Here is a 17,416-nt window from a genome sequence, read left to right as displayed (position 1 = left end):
GGAGAGATATACCATGCTCTTGGATTGGAAGAATCAATATTGTGAAAATGACTATACTACCCAAAGCAATCTACAGATTCAATGCAATCCCTATCAAATTACCAGCGGCATTTTTTACATAACTGGAACAACAAATCTTAAAATTTGTATGGAGACAGAAAAGACCCCGAATAGCCAAAGCAATCTTCAGGGAGAAAAATGGAGCTGGAGGAATCAGACTCCCTGACTTCAGACTATACTACAAAGCTACAGTAATCAAGACAATATGATGGTACTGGCACAAAAACAGAAATATAGATCAATGGAACAGGACAGAAAGCCCAGAGATAAACCCACACACCTATGGTCAACTAATCGATGACAAAGGAGGCAAGGATATACAATGGAGAAAAGACAGTCTCTTCAATAAGTGGTGCTGGGAAAACTGGACAGCTACATGTAAAAGAATGAAATTAGAACACTCCCTAACACCATACACAAAAATAAACTCAAAATGGATTAGAGACCTAAATGTAAGGCCAGACACTACAAGACTCTTTGAGGAAAATATAGGAAGAACACTCTTGGACATAAATCACAGTAAGACGTTTTTTGATCGACCTCTTAGAGTAGTGGAAATAAAAACAAAAATAAACAAATGGGACCTAATGAAACTTAAAAGCTTTTGCAAAGCAAAGGAAACTACAAACAAGATGAAAAGACAACCCTCAGAATGGGAGAAAAATATTTGCAAACGAATCAACTGACAAAGGATTAATCTCCAAAATATATAAACAGCTCATGCAGCTCGATATTAAAAAAACAAACAACCCAATCCAAAAATGGGCAGAAGACCTAAATAGACATTTCTGCAAAGAAGACATACAGATGGCCAAGAAGCACATGAAAAGCGGCTCTACGTCACTAATTATTAGAGAAATGCAAATCAAAAGTACAATGAGGTATCACCTCACACCAGTTAGAAGGGGCATCATCAGAAAATCTACAAACAACAAATGCTGGAGAGGGTGTGGAGAAAAGGGAACCCTCTTGCACTGTTGGTGGGAATGTAAATTGATACTGCCACTATAGAGAACTGTATGGAGGTTCCTTAAAAAACTAAAAATAGAATTACCATATGACCCAGCAATCCCACTACTGGGCATATACCCAGAGAAAACCATAATTCAAAAAGACACATGCACCCCAATGTTCATTGCAGCACTATTTACAATAGCCAGGTCATGGAAGCAACCTAAATGCTCATTGACAGACGAATGGATAAAGAAGATGTGGTACATATATACAATGGAGTATTACTCAGCCATAAAAAGGAACGAAATTGGGTCATTTGTTGAGACGTGGATGGATCTAGAAACTGTCATACAGAATGAAGTAAGTCAGAAAAACAAATATCGTATATTAACGCATATATGTGGAACCTAGAAAAATGGTACAGATGAACCGGTTTGCAGGGCAGAAACAGAGACACAGAGGTAGAGATCAAGCGTATGGACACCAAGGGGGGAAAGTGGCGGGGAGGGTGCGGGGGTGGGATGAATTGGGAGATTGGGATTGACATATATACACTAATATGTATAAAACGGATAACTAATAAGAACCTGCTGTATAAAAAAATAAATAAAATTAAAAAATTTAAAAAAAAAGAAAGCACTGGAAATCAGAAATGCAAATGTACATAGAAAATTCAATCAATACATAAGTAAACTATTAGAATTACCAAGTGAATTTGAGAACTAGATACAAGGTTTATACAGAAAAAAAACAAATGTATTTCTATACACCACCAACACACAAGAAATAAAGTTAAAAAAAAACTATACCACTTATAATACCATCCAAAACACCAAAAAATTATGGAAAATATCAAGTATCAATTGATGAGGATGCAGAGAAACTGGAACTCATGCACATTGCTGATGGGAATGAAAAATGATTCAGCTGCTGTGGGAAAGTTTGGCAGTTCCTCAAAAAGTTAAACAAAAAACTATCATATGACCCTGCAATTCTGCTCCTAGGTATACACCCCAAAAGATCTGCAGATAGGTACTCAAAAAGTACATATACACACTTGTTTATAGCAGCAGTGTTTACAACAGCCAAATAGTACAAACAGCCCAAAAGTCCATCAACAAATGAATGGATCAACAAACCATGGTATATATAGTGGAATATTATTCAGTCATAATAAGGAATGAAGTACTGACACGTACTACAATGGGGGATGAACCTCAAAAACATACTAAGTTTAAAAAATCAGATATAGAAGATCACATACTATAGGATTTCATTTATATGAAATATCCAGAATAGATAAATCCATAGAGACAATGCAGACTGGTGGTTGGCAGGAGCTGAAGAGTGGAGAGAGTGGGCAGTGGAGGAAAACTGCTTCAGGAGCTTTACTTTGGAGTGAAGAAATTCTGGAACTAGACAGAGGTGGCAGCTGAACAACATTGTGAATGTAGCAAATGTCATTGAATTTTTCACTTTAAAATGATTAATTTTATATTATGTGAATTTCACCTCAACGAATTTTGGGGGGGGGGCTGAGTTGGGTCTTCGTTGCGGTGCACGGGCTTCTCATTGCGGTGGCTTCTCTTGTTGCAGAGCACAGGCTCTAGGCACATGGGTTTCAGTAGCTGTGGCTCACGGACTCTAGAGCACAGGCTCAGTAGTTGTGGTGCACAGGCTTAACTGCTCCATGGCATGTGGCATCTTCCCGGGTCAGGGCTCGAACCCGTGTCCCCTGCATTGGCAGGCAGGTTCTTAACCACTGCACCACCAGGGAAGCCCCTGAATTATTTTTTTTTTGAGAACACCAAAAATTAGAAATAAATGTAAAAGATACTAATGGAAAACTACAAAACATTGATAGAAATCAAACAATACTTAAATAAATGGAGAGATGTACTACATTCCTTAGATTCAATACAATCCCAATCAAAATTTAAGCTATTTTTATTTATGTATGGAAACTAAGACCCTAAAATGTTACAGAAATGCAAAGGGCCAAGAGTAGCCAAGACAAGCATTAAGAACAAGAAAGCTGGAGAACTTATATTACCATGTATCAAGATATATTATAAAGCTATAGAAATGTGGTATTGGGACAAGAAGAGAAGAGTACAATCAATTGCATATCCATATAGCAAAAAAAGAATGTTGACCTCTATACCGCACCACACACAAAATAATTCCAGACAGACTATACACCCAAATGTGAAAGGTAAAATAGTTATGATTCTAGAAGATGACACAGAACATCTCCATGATCATGGGGTAGGCAAATATTTATTAAATAGGACACAAGAAGTGCTAACCAAAAAGGAAAAATATTGATAAACTAGAAGACACTAAAACTGAGTTCATCCCACAACACCATTAACAGAGAGAAAAGGCAAACCAGGTAAAAGATATTTGCAGTAGTATATATAAATGACAACTGATTACTACCCAGAATATATGAACTACAAATCAATAAGGAGAAGTGAAAAAAACAATAGAAAAATGGGAAAGGCTTGAACAGAAAAGGAAGCATAAGGGAGAGTATCCAAATGGCCAATTAGCACATTTTAAAAAGCGCTGAGGACTTCCCTGGTGGCGTAGTGGTTAAGAATCCACCTGCCAATGCAGGGGACACGGGTTCGATCCCTGGTCTGGGAAGATCCCACATGCCACGGAGCAACTATGCCTGTGTGCCACAACTACTGAGCCCACACACCGAGAACCTGTGCTCCACAAAAAGAGAAGCCACCGCAATGAGAAGCCCGCGCATACAATGAAGAGTAGCCCCCACTCCCCGCAACTGGAGAAAGCCTGCGCACAGCAACAAAGACCCAATACAACCAAAAATAAATAAATAAAAATAAAATACAGTTTAAAAAATAAAAAAAGGGCTGAACTTCATTAGGTATCAAACCTCAATGTGATCCTGGTACACTGTCCCCAGAATGGCTAAAATGAAAAAGACAGACAATACATAGTACCAGTAAAGTTTCAGAGAGAGAAAAATGGAACTCTCATCTACTGCTGGAGGAAGTACAGATAGTTATAACACTTAGTAAAAGTGGTACAACCTAATAAAGCTAAACAATCACATATCATATGATGTAGCAGTTCCATTCCTGATTATATACCCAACAGAAATGAGTACATTTGTTCACCAAAAGACTCATAAACAATGTTTATATGTTTGTAGCAGCACTATTCCTACTGACCCAAAATTTTAAAAACCCAATGTCTGGTCAATAGTATATTACATAAATTATAGTATATGCATACAATGGAATATTAAAAAACAATGAGAATGAAGGAATTATCCTATACACCACATGGATGGGGATCACAAAGAGAACACTGTGAGCCAAAGAGGCCAGACACAAAAGTTGTATACTGTATGATATCATGCATATAAAGTTCAAAAACAGGCAAAAATCATCTACGGTTAAAAGTCAGAACAATGGTTATATTCCAGGGGAGGAAGAGGTAGTGACCAAAAAGGGTGTGAGGGAGGCTTCTGGGATACTGGTTATGTTCTATTTCTTGATCTGGGTGGCTCATTTTTTAAAACTCGTCAAGTTGTACACAGGATTTATGGACTTTCTGAAGGTACGTTACAGGTCAATAAAAAGTTTACTGTAAAAAATAAAAGTAAATATAGGGTGACCATATATGTCCTGGTTTTCCTGGAATAAGCCTGGTTTTACACATTATTCCAGCTTAACTTTGATTAGAGCCCCCTCTTCTCAAAAGTGTTCCAGTTTTCACAGTATGGTTACTCTACTTATAACCTGCTTCAGGTCTAATAAGACTATTTCAAGACTTTGTTGACCCCCAAACCTAATTGAAACTATAGAGCATTAAAGTTAAAATGTTGTCATAGGGGAGAAATGAAGAATAATTCTGCATCAATACACCTAACAAATCTGGTAAGTATTAATGACAATTACATACTAAATATATATTAAACACAGTGTCCTAGACACATGACCTAGAACAAGTTATTTAATTCTCTGAGCTTCATTTTCTTCATATGTAAAAATCTATTCAAGAAATATTTATTAAGCACCTACCAGATACCAGGAACCAGAAAGTTTTCCATAGGTGTACACATGCATTTAAGACAGAAAAAGATACTAAGCAGTTTGCCCTTTAATAATTGAGGATTTAGGGGCCTCCCTGGTGGTGCAGTAGTTGAGAGTCCACCTGCTGATTCAGGGGACACGGGTTCGTGCCCTGGTCCGGGAAGATCCCACATGCCGCGGAGCGGCTGGGCCCGTGAGCCGTGGCCGCTGAGCCTGCGCGTCCGGAGCCTGTGCTCCGCAACGGGAGAGGCCACAACAGTGAGAGGCCCGCATACCGCAAAAAAAATAAAAATAAAATAATAATAATAATAATAATAATAGAGGATTTATAGCCTGAATATGTGATTGGCTCAACCCTTCCTCACCTACCGGGGCACCCTCCCTATAAAAATCTGTTAAAACCAAACAACAGAAAATTTTTACCGAACTTAATACTCTCTCCTAATAACAGTATAAAGATTATTTGCTAAGAGAGTTGTAGAATGAAACTACTTCTTACCAGTTTCAGGTAACTAGCTTAAAGCTAATTGCATGTGATTTTATCCTTAAGGTTCTCTTCATGGAAGAAAGAACAGATTCCCACAGCTCCCCAACTTTATCACAGCGCAACCAAAAACTTTATGAGCACCAAGTATTTTTAAACTCTGTCTCCAGGTATTCTTGATCCCCCCACCCACCAATATACTTTACCCTATTAACTTACTGGCAAAGCAAGTACAAATGAGCATTCCTTTTAAGGAAAGTCTAGACTTATCACATCTTCCACATAGTCCTGCTAGTATGGCCAAAAGCTACAGGAAAAGCAGAAGCCAGGAAAGAAATGCTGCCAATCCTTCTAGAGCATGCTGTTTAGATTCCTACTGTGTGATTCTACTTACACAGGAAAATATCTAAAGTTCCTATCAACTGTTAAAAAGTAGCTGCAGCACTGCAATAATGAGAAAAGCAGCAATATTATTCCATGTGCCAGGGCAAAGAAACTGTGAAACATGACTCATATTTATTTTCACTGTTCCTGAGATGCCTTAGGATACACCACCTAGCAGTGGCAGCTGGGTATTTTCTTCAAAAAGTACCTTATCCTATGGTTCAAAAGTTAAAGAGGCAGAAAATCTTTCAGAAGACCAGCAAAATGGTGGTTACCAAATATCACAATTACTTTTGAGGCTTTCTTGCTAAAGTGGGTTTTCCTAGTGGGTTTTTTGTTGTTGTTGTTTTTTGCGGTACGTGGGCCTCTCACTGTTGTGGCCTCTCCCGTTGTGGAGCACAGGCTCCGGAGGCGCAGGCTCAGTGGCCATGGCTCACGGGCCCAGCCGCTCTGCAGCATGTGGGATCTTCCCGGACCGGGGCACGAACCCATGTCCCCTGCATCAGCAGGCAGACTCTCAACCACTGCGCCACCAGGGAAGCCCTCCTAGTGGGTTTTATATTATGCACATAAACTTACATTAAGAGAACATATTACAAAGCTACTTAAACTAAGACACCTACACTTGCTAGTGGCTGAGGTCCAGGCTCCGCCACTTTGAAGTCATGAGATCCTAAGATAACACTACTATTCTTAACCTGTCTCCTTATCTATAAAAGGAGAACATGCAGGCTCATGGGCCAAAAGAGCCTGGAATGGATGCAAATGGAGAAACCACAGATAATTCTAAGATAGCACTCACCCAATCAATATAAACTGCACCCTTGTAACATAATTGTAGTCTCTTAATAGATGTCCTAAAATTAATGGAAAGCCAATCATGTTGTCTCATTATTTTCAGAAACCTAGTTAAGATAAATAATTAGAGACAAGTTCCTTCTCTCATTTTCAACTTTTTAAAAAAGAGTTCTTTATACTGTGTATAAAGTGGATGACTGGTGAGAGTCTGCTGGGTGGTACAGGGAGCTCTACTCGGTGTTCTGTGGTGACCTAGATGGGAGGAAAATCCAAAAAAGAGGGGATATGTGTAAAAAACTAAAAATATAAACTTAAATTTTAAAAAAAGAGTTCTTTAAATAGACAAAGCAATCAAAGTGAGAGATTGGGGTATTACAGTAACATGAAAACCACAAAAATCTGCCAAAAAAAAAAAAAAGCAGCTCTTTAGTGCCAAGAAATGGGAATTCCTTTGCCTATATTAGTGCTAAAAACAACTCAAATTAATTAAAACTTTTAATATACTGTCAAGTAGTTGTTTCAGAAACTTGCTAAGCAGACAGACAAATGTGAACAAGTACATGGAGATTAGGATATGGTGAGAGGAACGAGGTGGGTCCAAGGGCTTGAAGCAAAGTTTTACAGAAGACTCATCAGTGATGAGAAAAATAAATAATAAAAGGAAGACAGGAAAAGGAGAGATTAAGCACAAAAAACTATATCCCTCATGCTTTCCGATACAATTTCCTACAAGTCTTCTTAATAATTTTTCTTGCCTAAGGTCACTCAGCACCTGTATATAGACAGAGGCAAATTTAAACCAGTATCTTCTAACTAAATTCCACATTTATAGAGAGTATAAAAAGTTTCCACTTGTCCTACAGTGAGGTAAAAGCATCAACTCATGGGTAAGGAGTGAGTGCACAGCACTGGAAGAGAAGTTCAGGAAAGTGAAGAGGCTGGAATAGATGGTCTTCCTTTCCATTTCTAAAGTTGTAGGATTCACTGTAAGGGGAAATGGACAGTATCTTTACTACAGGGTCTTCTTGGCATGTAACAGACAAGAATCTGCTCCACAGAAAATTTTAGCATATGAAATAAGGCAAATTCTGGCTGAAAAATCCTTAAAACTCCACATCATTTCACAGTAAAAGTTGATGGGCCAATTCAGCAATATTAGAAATAATATTAACTGGTTCAGGTAGACTCTTAAACAATTAAAGCTCAAAAGCAATTAGACTTTTGAGCTTTAAATGTTTTTTGCTTCAGTATTTCCCTGAAGGCCATTTCCAGAGGCACCCAACAAAGAGAATGAGAAAGGAAAAGGTCTGTTGTCCAACTTAGAACTCGACTCACAAGACCACCGAAGCGGACTTAATTATCGCCACTATCAGTTTGAATAAAAAGACATCATTCTCAAGTTAAGAAATAAACACTTATCGAAGGTTAGTGGATTTATTTCCAACTCTACCCAACCCACTGAAAGACCTTTCTTAAACAGAACTATTTATTGGAAGACTAGAAACAAAAAACTCAGGGCAGTAGAGGTAATAAGATAAAGACAAGAAGCTCTGAGAGCTTCTTAAGGTCTTGCTTAAGATTAATAACAAAACTCAAACATGTTTCTATAAATATCTATACCAATATATGCAAATATCTATACCAATATATATACTATGTATCACACTTACCTACCTTTGAAAAACAGTGAGTTCTGTGTAAGGGAGTATGGGATCAGAATTTGCACCCCAAAGCTTATCACTAATAGTACATGGATTACTTTGAGCTGAAGGAACTGAGATTCAACAGACGCAGAAAGAATTCTTCTCAGAGATTCCCTCATCTGATTAAAAGCAGAAACTTCCAAGAAATGAGGGCAGCCATAATGAGGACTCTCTGGGTGAGTTTAATGGCCATGAAGAAGATGGAATGTTAGCAACCGATACCTTCTATTAGTTTTCCCACATATTTACCTTCCCACAATTTATTGCCCCTAGAAGCCCAAACTCCTTTTCCTTTGTCTAGTCACTTCTCCATAATTTATAACCCTTTGTTAATATGGTATATAAGCTCTCAAGTCTAACCATCTTTTTTTGGGTTTTCACTTTTCTGTGAAGCCTTTATGCACATTTTAAAAATATACATATGCCTTTTCTATTAATGTCTTTTGTCAGTTTAATTTGCAGGCATCAGTCCTAGAACATAAAAGGATAGAAGAAAAGTCTTCCTCCCTTACATAAGCTATTAAGAAATTAAGTCTCTAGTGAAGCCATTTTCAGTACTCTATTGAATCTGGCCCTGTTATAAACTGCTTCCTGATAAATAAGGTAGGCCCCCTTTGTGGAAACAAGCCTTCCAAATAACCCAATGCCATGATGTAGTGGGGACCTTTGGGCTCTGAGTCTAGCAGGGCTGGGCTGGAATCCAGGCTTATCCATTTATCTTGGGGGTGAGCTTACTTATCTGTTTGTTTCTGTAGTTTCCTCATCTCTAAAACATATAGACAGCATATACACCCCCACCCCTTCACTTCATAGCATTTGTATAAGGATTAAGGCTGGGCACGTAATTACATTTCCTTATTCATCTTCCCCCTACTTCTTTGGCAGTGATTTCTCTGTGGTCCCTCAGCAGTCAGTCTGATCTGTAATATTTCAGTCTAAAAAACTTTAATTATCTTTTTTTATGGAAATAATCATTTACTTATGAGTGTCATTTTTAGACTAGGAAAAAATTTTTATTACCGAAGTAAAACTAATAGCTACTTTATCTCTGGACTGTATACTGTTACAGTCACATGCACATATACCCATTTTTTAATTCTGGGAAGGAAATTAATGATTTTAGGAGAAGTAGGTTTAAACCAAACCTCTGAGGACTAAAAAAGGAAAGAGGTGGTTCAACTTATACTGATATGAAACACAGCATTCATGATTAACTTTAAAAGCCAAGATGTAATATTCTGTATGATATACCACCTTTTATGGAAAAGGAATGAAAAAATGAATGCATATGTTTATAAATACACAGATTTTTCTGGCAAAAAAGCCAAAAAACTGGTAATAATGGTTGCCTCTGGGAGGGAGACCTGGGTAACTAGGGAAGAGAAATGACGGGCATTTGCTTTTCACTATATATCCTTTTGCACAATTTAAAATTATGTACAAAGTGCATATGTTATATATTTTTAACTACTGGTGCAGAAAGAAACATACAGGTAGAGCCAGTAAATAGAAAAATCAGAAGGTACCAAAAAAATATTTGAAAGCGTATATTTTCCCATCAATTGGCCAGTCTATACTATCTTTTGTCCTCCAACAATTTACAAACTCACTTTCATCTATGAGAAAAAAAGTATGAAAAATCTTTTCTAAAGTGAAAAATAGGGCTTCCCTGGTGGCGCAGTGGTTGAGAGTCCGCCTGCCGATGCAGGGAACACGGGTTCGTTCCCCGGTCTGGGAAGATCCCACATTCCGCAGAGCGGCTGGGCCCATGAGCCATGGCCGCTGAGCCTGCGCGTCCGGAGCCTGTGCTCCGCAACGGGAGAGGCCACAACAGTGAGAGGCCCGCGTACCGCAAAAAAAAAATAAATAAATAAATAAAAATAAAGTGAAAAATAAAAGATGAGCATTGTGTTAAGAAAAAAAAGTGTAATATCTTTCTTCTGCTAATCTTTATTACTTGAGTTTTTATTTCATTTATTTATTAGATGGCAAACCTACTAGATTAAAAACCAGATGATGTTTTAACTATGAAACTTTTGTTTAACAAGACTTTAGCAGGCTGGATTTCCTAAATGTAATGTGAGAAATTCTTCCCCCGTCTGGATGATGATGATCTTTGGATCAGATACCACTCTCTCCCATCTCCTGAGAGGACCCCTACGCTCACCATGTTCACCAAGGAGTCAAGTACACAGAATTACCAAACACAGTTCTGCAGTGAAGTTCTGCAGTGAGACTGGCTCTACCTATATGTTTCTTTCTGTACCAGTATTTATTGAACATACAGTAAAAACTGACAAAAGGTAATTGTAAGAACTCTTAGTTCCTTGTTTTAGCTGCTATAAATTTATTTAGGGAAACTAAGCACTGAATATGAAAATCTCTAGACAATGTCTAAACATTCATTCCAGCTTCCTATAAATTTCCACCTACAGCTACACCTTATAGTAGGATCTACTTAGTTGTCTTCCTCTTAAAAAGTGGCTCCTCTGTGCCTCTAGCATGTAAACAAACCCAAAGTAAATAACCTAGCGATGGAGACAGTGGGGAGAGCAAAGAGACAAAGAATAAGGTATTTCATCTATCTTTTTATTGGGAGTCACTGATTGACTCCCAATCAGGGGCAGTTCTGTGTTTAACACAGACACATCCAATGCTGTTTTGTCTCATAATCCTACTACACCTCTAAGCTGGAGGACCACTTGGCAGGAGTACTGGAGGAAATTCAAGCAGCAGTAGACAGAATGCTGAGCTAAATGGTCTTTTAATATCCCTTAGATTCCATGGCTGAAAAAGTTAAAAAAATAAATAAATAAAAGAATTTCAAATATCCTTAAAAGAGGGGGAATTAATTCCAAAATATTCTAAACCAAGAGTTGGCAAAGGTTTCTGTAAAGGGTCAAGTAGTAAATATTTTCAGCTTGTGGGTCATACAATCTTAGTAGCAACTACTCCATTCTGCCATTTGGGACACAAAATCAGCCATGAACAGTAAGTAAACAAATGGGCATGGCTCTGTTTCAATAAAACTTTATTCACAAAGACAGGAAAACAGTTTGCAGGTCACAGTTTGCCAACCCCTGTTCTAAATAAAGATTCTGAATATTCCACATTCAGAAAAATGAACTACTAAGAAAGGCATCAATGGGAAACCAGCACAGTCTAAATATCCATTGCCTATGATTTCACTATTCCTAGAGTTACTATGCATATCACTCTAAAATGGACAGTAAATAATTGATATAATATTTTCAAAAAAAAACAATAAATGAATGACAGGCTTCAGAAACACAGATATTCCAGAGACTAAACACAACACAAAGACATGACCTATAGCCTTTTTCAAGGTGTACTTAAAAATATGTATTTTTAAAAGGAGAGCCCATTAAGATAAGATGTTCAGGGGTGAAGCTTGGGCGATATTATTTTGGAGAAAAGGCTACAAGTGAAGAAGGGCACAGAATATAATCCTGTCGCAGACTCAGAAACCCTAGACCGCTACCATGTTCAAAAAAATCTTGATATAATAATAAAAAAATAACACAGAATTTAAAGAGGCCAAGAGTTAACCCAACACTGTTGCACGATACAAAGCTTTGTTTGTATACTGTGTACAGGTCTAAAACTACATAGATTAGTCTTTTCTATGTAAAAGTATAACATTACTTATAATTTTATGTAGCCAAAGGTTATACGTGGCTAAGGGAACGGGAATGGAAGCAGAAAAGAGACTATGCACATGGTAAATATCACAGAATTATGAAAATTCCCCAAAAAGCTGCACTGAGCTACAATGACCATGAGGGGATTCCATATACATACTTCTGCTTCCTCATTATTTTTCCTTTTCGTTTGCTTTTCCACTAAAAGCGAAATAGAAATTAGGTATCTGTAACTGATGGGAATTAATAACTCTCTAATCCAGAAGTTCATCAACAGGCTTGGGGGGTGGCAGGGAAATCCAAGAACATGTTAAAGTTTCATGCAAAATATTGTTTTGAGTGTGTTTATGTGTGTGTGTACAAGTGTGCACTCCCGTGCATATATCTGTACATTTTTTCTAGGGGAAAAAATCCACTGCTCTTATCAGATTCTCAAAAGGGTCAATGAGCATAAACAGTAAAAAACTACTATCAAATTTTATGTGTAGTATGTGTGTATGCTAGAGAGAAAGGGGACCTAAACTGCAGAGAATAGAGCTTCATGGTCACTGATTAAAAACCCCATTCATACCTAATCTGGAGTAAAAATGTGTAAATGGTTAAAACATAATTATATCAATCTCCCTTGAAGCCTGTTATGGATTGAACTGTGTTCCCCCTAAAAAGATATGTTGAAATCCTAATCCCTAGGACTTCAGAATGTGACCTTATTTGGAAACGGGGTTGTTGAAGGTGTAATTAGTTAAGGTAAATGATATAACACTGGAGCAGAATAGGTCTCTAATCCAACATCACTGGTGACCTTATAAGAGGAGAGGCATGTAAAGACAGAGATACACAGGGAGAACTCCACCTGACAACAAAAGCAGAGACTGGAATTACACAGCTACAAGCCAAGGAATATCAAAATTGCTAAGAAAAAACTAGGAAGAGGCAAGGAAGAATTCCCTTACAGGCTTCGGACAGAGCATGGATTTTGGACTTCTAACCTCCAGAACCGTGAGACAATAAATATCTGTTGTTTTAAGCCACCCAGTTTGTAGTTACAGCAGCCCTAGGAAACTAAGAGAAGGCCAAATACCATAGTAACTAAAATTAAGGTACAGAGCAAAAGGCCTTCTAAAGATGATCATATGCTCTCATGACATAATAAACATACCATGGACACTTTCCAACAAACATGACAGTTTCAATTACCAAAATACATTTTACTTAAATAGTTAAGGATGGAATGGCTTTTCCAAATGGGTACAGGAAAGAATGATAGAAAAAAGTTTTATATATCAAAGGTAAAGACCAAAATAAAGTTAATGTTCAGATCCCAGAACAAACCATTGGGGTATATCACTGACTGTACATCTGTACACTGTATTTAAATCTCAGTATATAGTAGCAGATTCAGGGAAAGTAGTGTTCTGATGATCTATTGCTATGTAACAAAATCACTCTAAAACAACATCTTAAAACAACAATAATCATTTTTATTCTCTCTCATAGTTTCTGAGACTTAGGAATTTGGGAAGGGCTCAAATAAGCAGTTTTAGCTGAACAGTTCTGGCTCCGTCTCTTCACGTGGTCTGTCCACATGAGGCAGTCTGGGTTTCCTTATAGCATGGCAATCTCAGGCTATACTGATGAAAAGCTGTTGAAGACTTCAAGACCAGTATTTTGGTGAGCTGGATAGAAGCTCACCTTTTCTGACCTCACCTTATTGCTCACAAGTGATTCACAAGAACACCCAAATTCAAGGGAAGGGAACATAACTCCACCTCAGGATGAGAGAATGGTCAAGGTCACAAGAACATGTGAGAAGGGACACATTGTTACAACTACTTTTAAAAAATACAATCTGCCACAAAGAATATGGTAAAGTAACTGCTCATTACTCCTGAGATGGTCAACCATTTGAAACTGTCCCATAGGTTAACAGAAACTGATGACTAAAAGAAATTCTTGAGCTTGTCTTACAGAACAGCAGCTAAGGGGAACAGCTTATTTTAAAAAAAAACCCTGCTTGTAATATGCTTTCACTGATCAAGCTCATCTTAATTATTTCTTTTGGCTCCTTAACCACCACCTATAGATAACACCTCTGTCGTATGGGTCCCTACAGTATTGGGGGCTTATGCTGTTTTCCAGAAACTTGGAGTCAGCTCTTATCCAGTTCAAGTTGGCTAAGATTTTTGGTTGGGACCACTGACCCTAAAACTGGGCCTGCAAAGGTGTCCAATAAATAACCTTTTGACGTCAGAGGACTCAAAACTCCACCCTCAGATCATGCTAAGTGCCTCCGTTTTTGAACATGCATCTCAAGAAGAAGCATGTAACTCAGATATGCCTGCAAACAACACCAATTACCTCACCTTTTCCCTACCTCCAATCACCTTTCCCCATGCCTAATACCACCCTTCTTCTTTATCCCATAAATATTTCAAACCCCTTGCCTTCAGGGAGGCATATCTGAGATCTGCTCTCCTGTCTCCTCACTCGGCTGTCTCCTGAATAAACCCCTTCTCTGCTGCAGACCTCAGTGTCTCAGCGTTTGGCTTGCTGCACATCAGGCAAACAAACCTGGTTCGGTAACACATTTAATCCATGTTCAAGTTACCCAAAATGCCTTAAAAAAAATATGGCCCCATGGGCCTCATACTTTTAAGTGCAGATGATCCTTGAACAACACAGGTTTAAACTACATGGGTGCACTTATGCACAGATTTTTTCAACAAATGCAGATTACAGCATTATACAACCTGCAGTTGGTTGAACCTGAGGAGGCAGAACCACAGATACAGAGAGCCAACTGTAAAATTACACACAGATTTTTCTGACTTCTCGGAAGACTGGCACCCATAACCTCCACTGCTGCTCCAGGGTCAACTGATTTTGCCTACCAAATAATCTCATTCACTGAATAAAAATTTCACTTTCCCATATCCACTTAATTGTGAACTTCTAACCAGTAGATTTCTACTTGGAGTTGACATACTTGTAGCCAAAAACAAGCCAACTCACTTTAGTTAGACTATTAAGAGGCCTCATATTATAGGTAAGCATATATTTTCTTTTAAAATTTTTGATAGACTCTCATCTGGAGGCATATCAGGAACCACTGGTATAGCGTCTTTTTACTATATTTTAATAACTCTAGAATATTTAGTGTTTTGATTAAGACTCAACGTAAAAGAAAACCTCTGCAAGTGTGCTGTAAACAACAAAAGAAGGACTAAAAAATGCAAACTCAAAATGTACAAGTTGATAAGAATAGTGGGTTCCTTTTTCTTTTCAAAAATTAAGGCTTACAAAGCATTTTTCAACAAACAAAAGAATAACTCTAGCATCTTGGTTTTCAATAAAAGATGCTAGTGTCCAACCCTGTTGTAAGCATCCATTGAAGTGAATATAATGGCCACTCTGTTTGCCTACACAGACATTGATATGCCAATATTTAACTCTCTATATCCAACCTTCCCCAATGTCTATGACACATCTTGGTAAGGAATCTCAGTAGGTTCATTGGTTCTTAGGGCACTACACAACTATTTTGTATACTGATGTTACTCCATAAGCATGGCACTTTGGCAAGTTAAAATGCCTCTAAAACCTCATTATCCTGGAAAATATTAAGACGTTAAGAAAAATCACACTCAGAATTCCTCTGAGTGATGTAAAAATCAAACACAAAAACATCCTTAAAAGTCAAGTTCTACTTCATCAGAGAGGAAATGTCAATTCTACAGCATTAAAATTATTTGCTGACAATAAAACTTAAATTTTTTAGCAATACCCATTTTCCTTTGTTTCTGTCCTTGAGGCCTGTACCAGTAGGGTAACTTCTCTACTGTAAAGCCTACAGAAGAAGGGCTGTGCTCTTGTTAACACAGTTTGGTAATAAACAGTTCCACAGCTTGCAAAAACATGTATCCAATTCCATTCTGGGAGAAAACAATCTTAAAAAAGTAACCTCCAAAAGTCATACATGATTTTCTTTAGATCAACTATTGTGCTACAGACTCCTTACCTTAATAAAAATGTTTTCATGTTAAATATTGTAATTTTTATCCTAACACTTTCAGACTCAAAAAAGTGAAATACAATATACAAAGGCATACTATTTCAAGTGTATTAGCAAAGATAAGGCTTCTTAAACTTCTCCAACACAACACAGAAATCGAAATATCCCATTCTGCTTAAAAACTCATTAAAGTTGTGCATCTGATTCCATAATATACCTAAGAATTAATATAGGGCTTCCCTGGTGGCACAGTGGTTGAGAGTCCGCCTGCCGATGCAGGGAACACGGGTTCGTGCCCCGGTCTGGGAGGATCCCACATGCCACGGAGCAGCTGGGCCCGTGAGCCATGGCCGCTGAGCCGGCGTGTCCGGAGCCTGTGCTCCGCAATGGGAGAGGCCACAACAGTGAGAGGCCCGTGTACCACAAAAAAAAAAAAAGAATTAATATAAAAATATTTCACTCTTTTCCTCTCTGGCTGCTTGAAGATCAGCAACCATCATAAATGACACAGTAGCTCTCCAGACCAGGAAGTTCATGACCAACCACTACTTTAGCAGAAACAATTGGTCATCGACATCCTTCACCCTGGGAAGGCAAAAGTAGCTAAGAGAGATATTCAGGAAAAACTAGCCAACATGTATAAGACCACACCAGATGTCATCTTTGGATTTGGATTCAGAATCCATTTTGGCGGTGGCAAGACAACTGGCTTTGGCAGGATTTACGATTCCTTGGACTACAGAAAGAAAAATGAACCCTAACATAGACGTGTAAGACATGGCCTGCAAAAGAAAAAGACCTCAAGGAAACAGCAAAAGGAATGAAGAACAGAATGAAGAAAGTCAAGAGGACTGCAAAGGCCAATGTTGGTGCTGGGAAAAAGTGAGCTGGAGATTGGACAACAGACGGAGTAAAGACTCTGAAGTGACCGTATCTGTGGTGACTGTGCAGATTTTTCATGAGATGATTAATAAACTAAGAACTTTCACATGAAAATATATACACGTTTCAAATTACTCGGCAAAACTGATTTTAACGTGAAAATGTTCCATGTATACCGTGAACATTACATGTAGACGTACACATACAAGTTTACCCAAAAAATAGACTCAGGCAGATTACTAATCATGTATCTTGTGTGGTCTGATTTAAAACTACCAAAGCCTACTCATGAAGATTAGTAACTTTAAGAACAAGTTGTTAGAATCAGGTATTTCACTAGTTACAGGAAGTAGACTTTGTTTGAAAGCTGTTTATACTCAGTCTGACTATTATAGCAAATAACC

At 37.9% G+C, this 17,416-nt stretch overlaps 1 pseudogene across 1 annotated transcript; it reads left to right on the top strand.

The window, feature by feature from the left end:
- Positions 1–10,559: 10,559 nt before the first annotated feature.
- Positions 10,560–17,126, top strand: LOC307055604 (small ribosomal subunit protein eS24-like; annotated as a pseudogene). Its single transcript has 2 exons — positions 10,560–10,759; positions 16,616–17,126. The product of its transcript is annotated as a small ribosomal subunit protein eS24-like (transcript).
- The last annotated feature ends 290 nt before the right edge of the window (positions 17,127–17,416 follow it).

The sequence above is a fragment of the Hyperoodon ampullatus genome (assembly GCF_949752795.1).
Source record: "Hyperoodon ampullatus genome assembly, chromosome: 7".
Lineage (NCBI taxonomy): Eukaryota > Metazoa > Chordata > Mammalia > Artiodactyla > Ziphiidae > Hyperoodon > Hyperoodon ampullatus.
The sequence above is the reverse complement of the archived record's forward strand: the minus strand, read 5'-3'. Positions and strand labels throughout refer to the sequence as shown.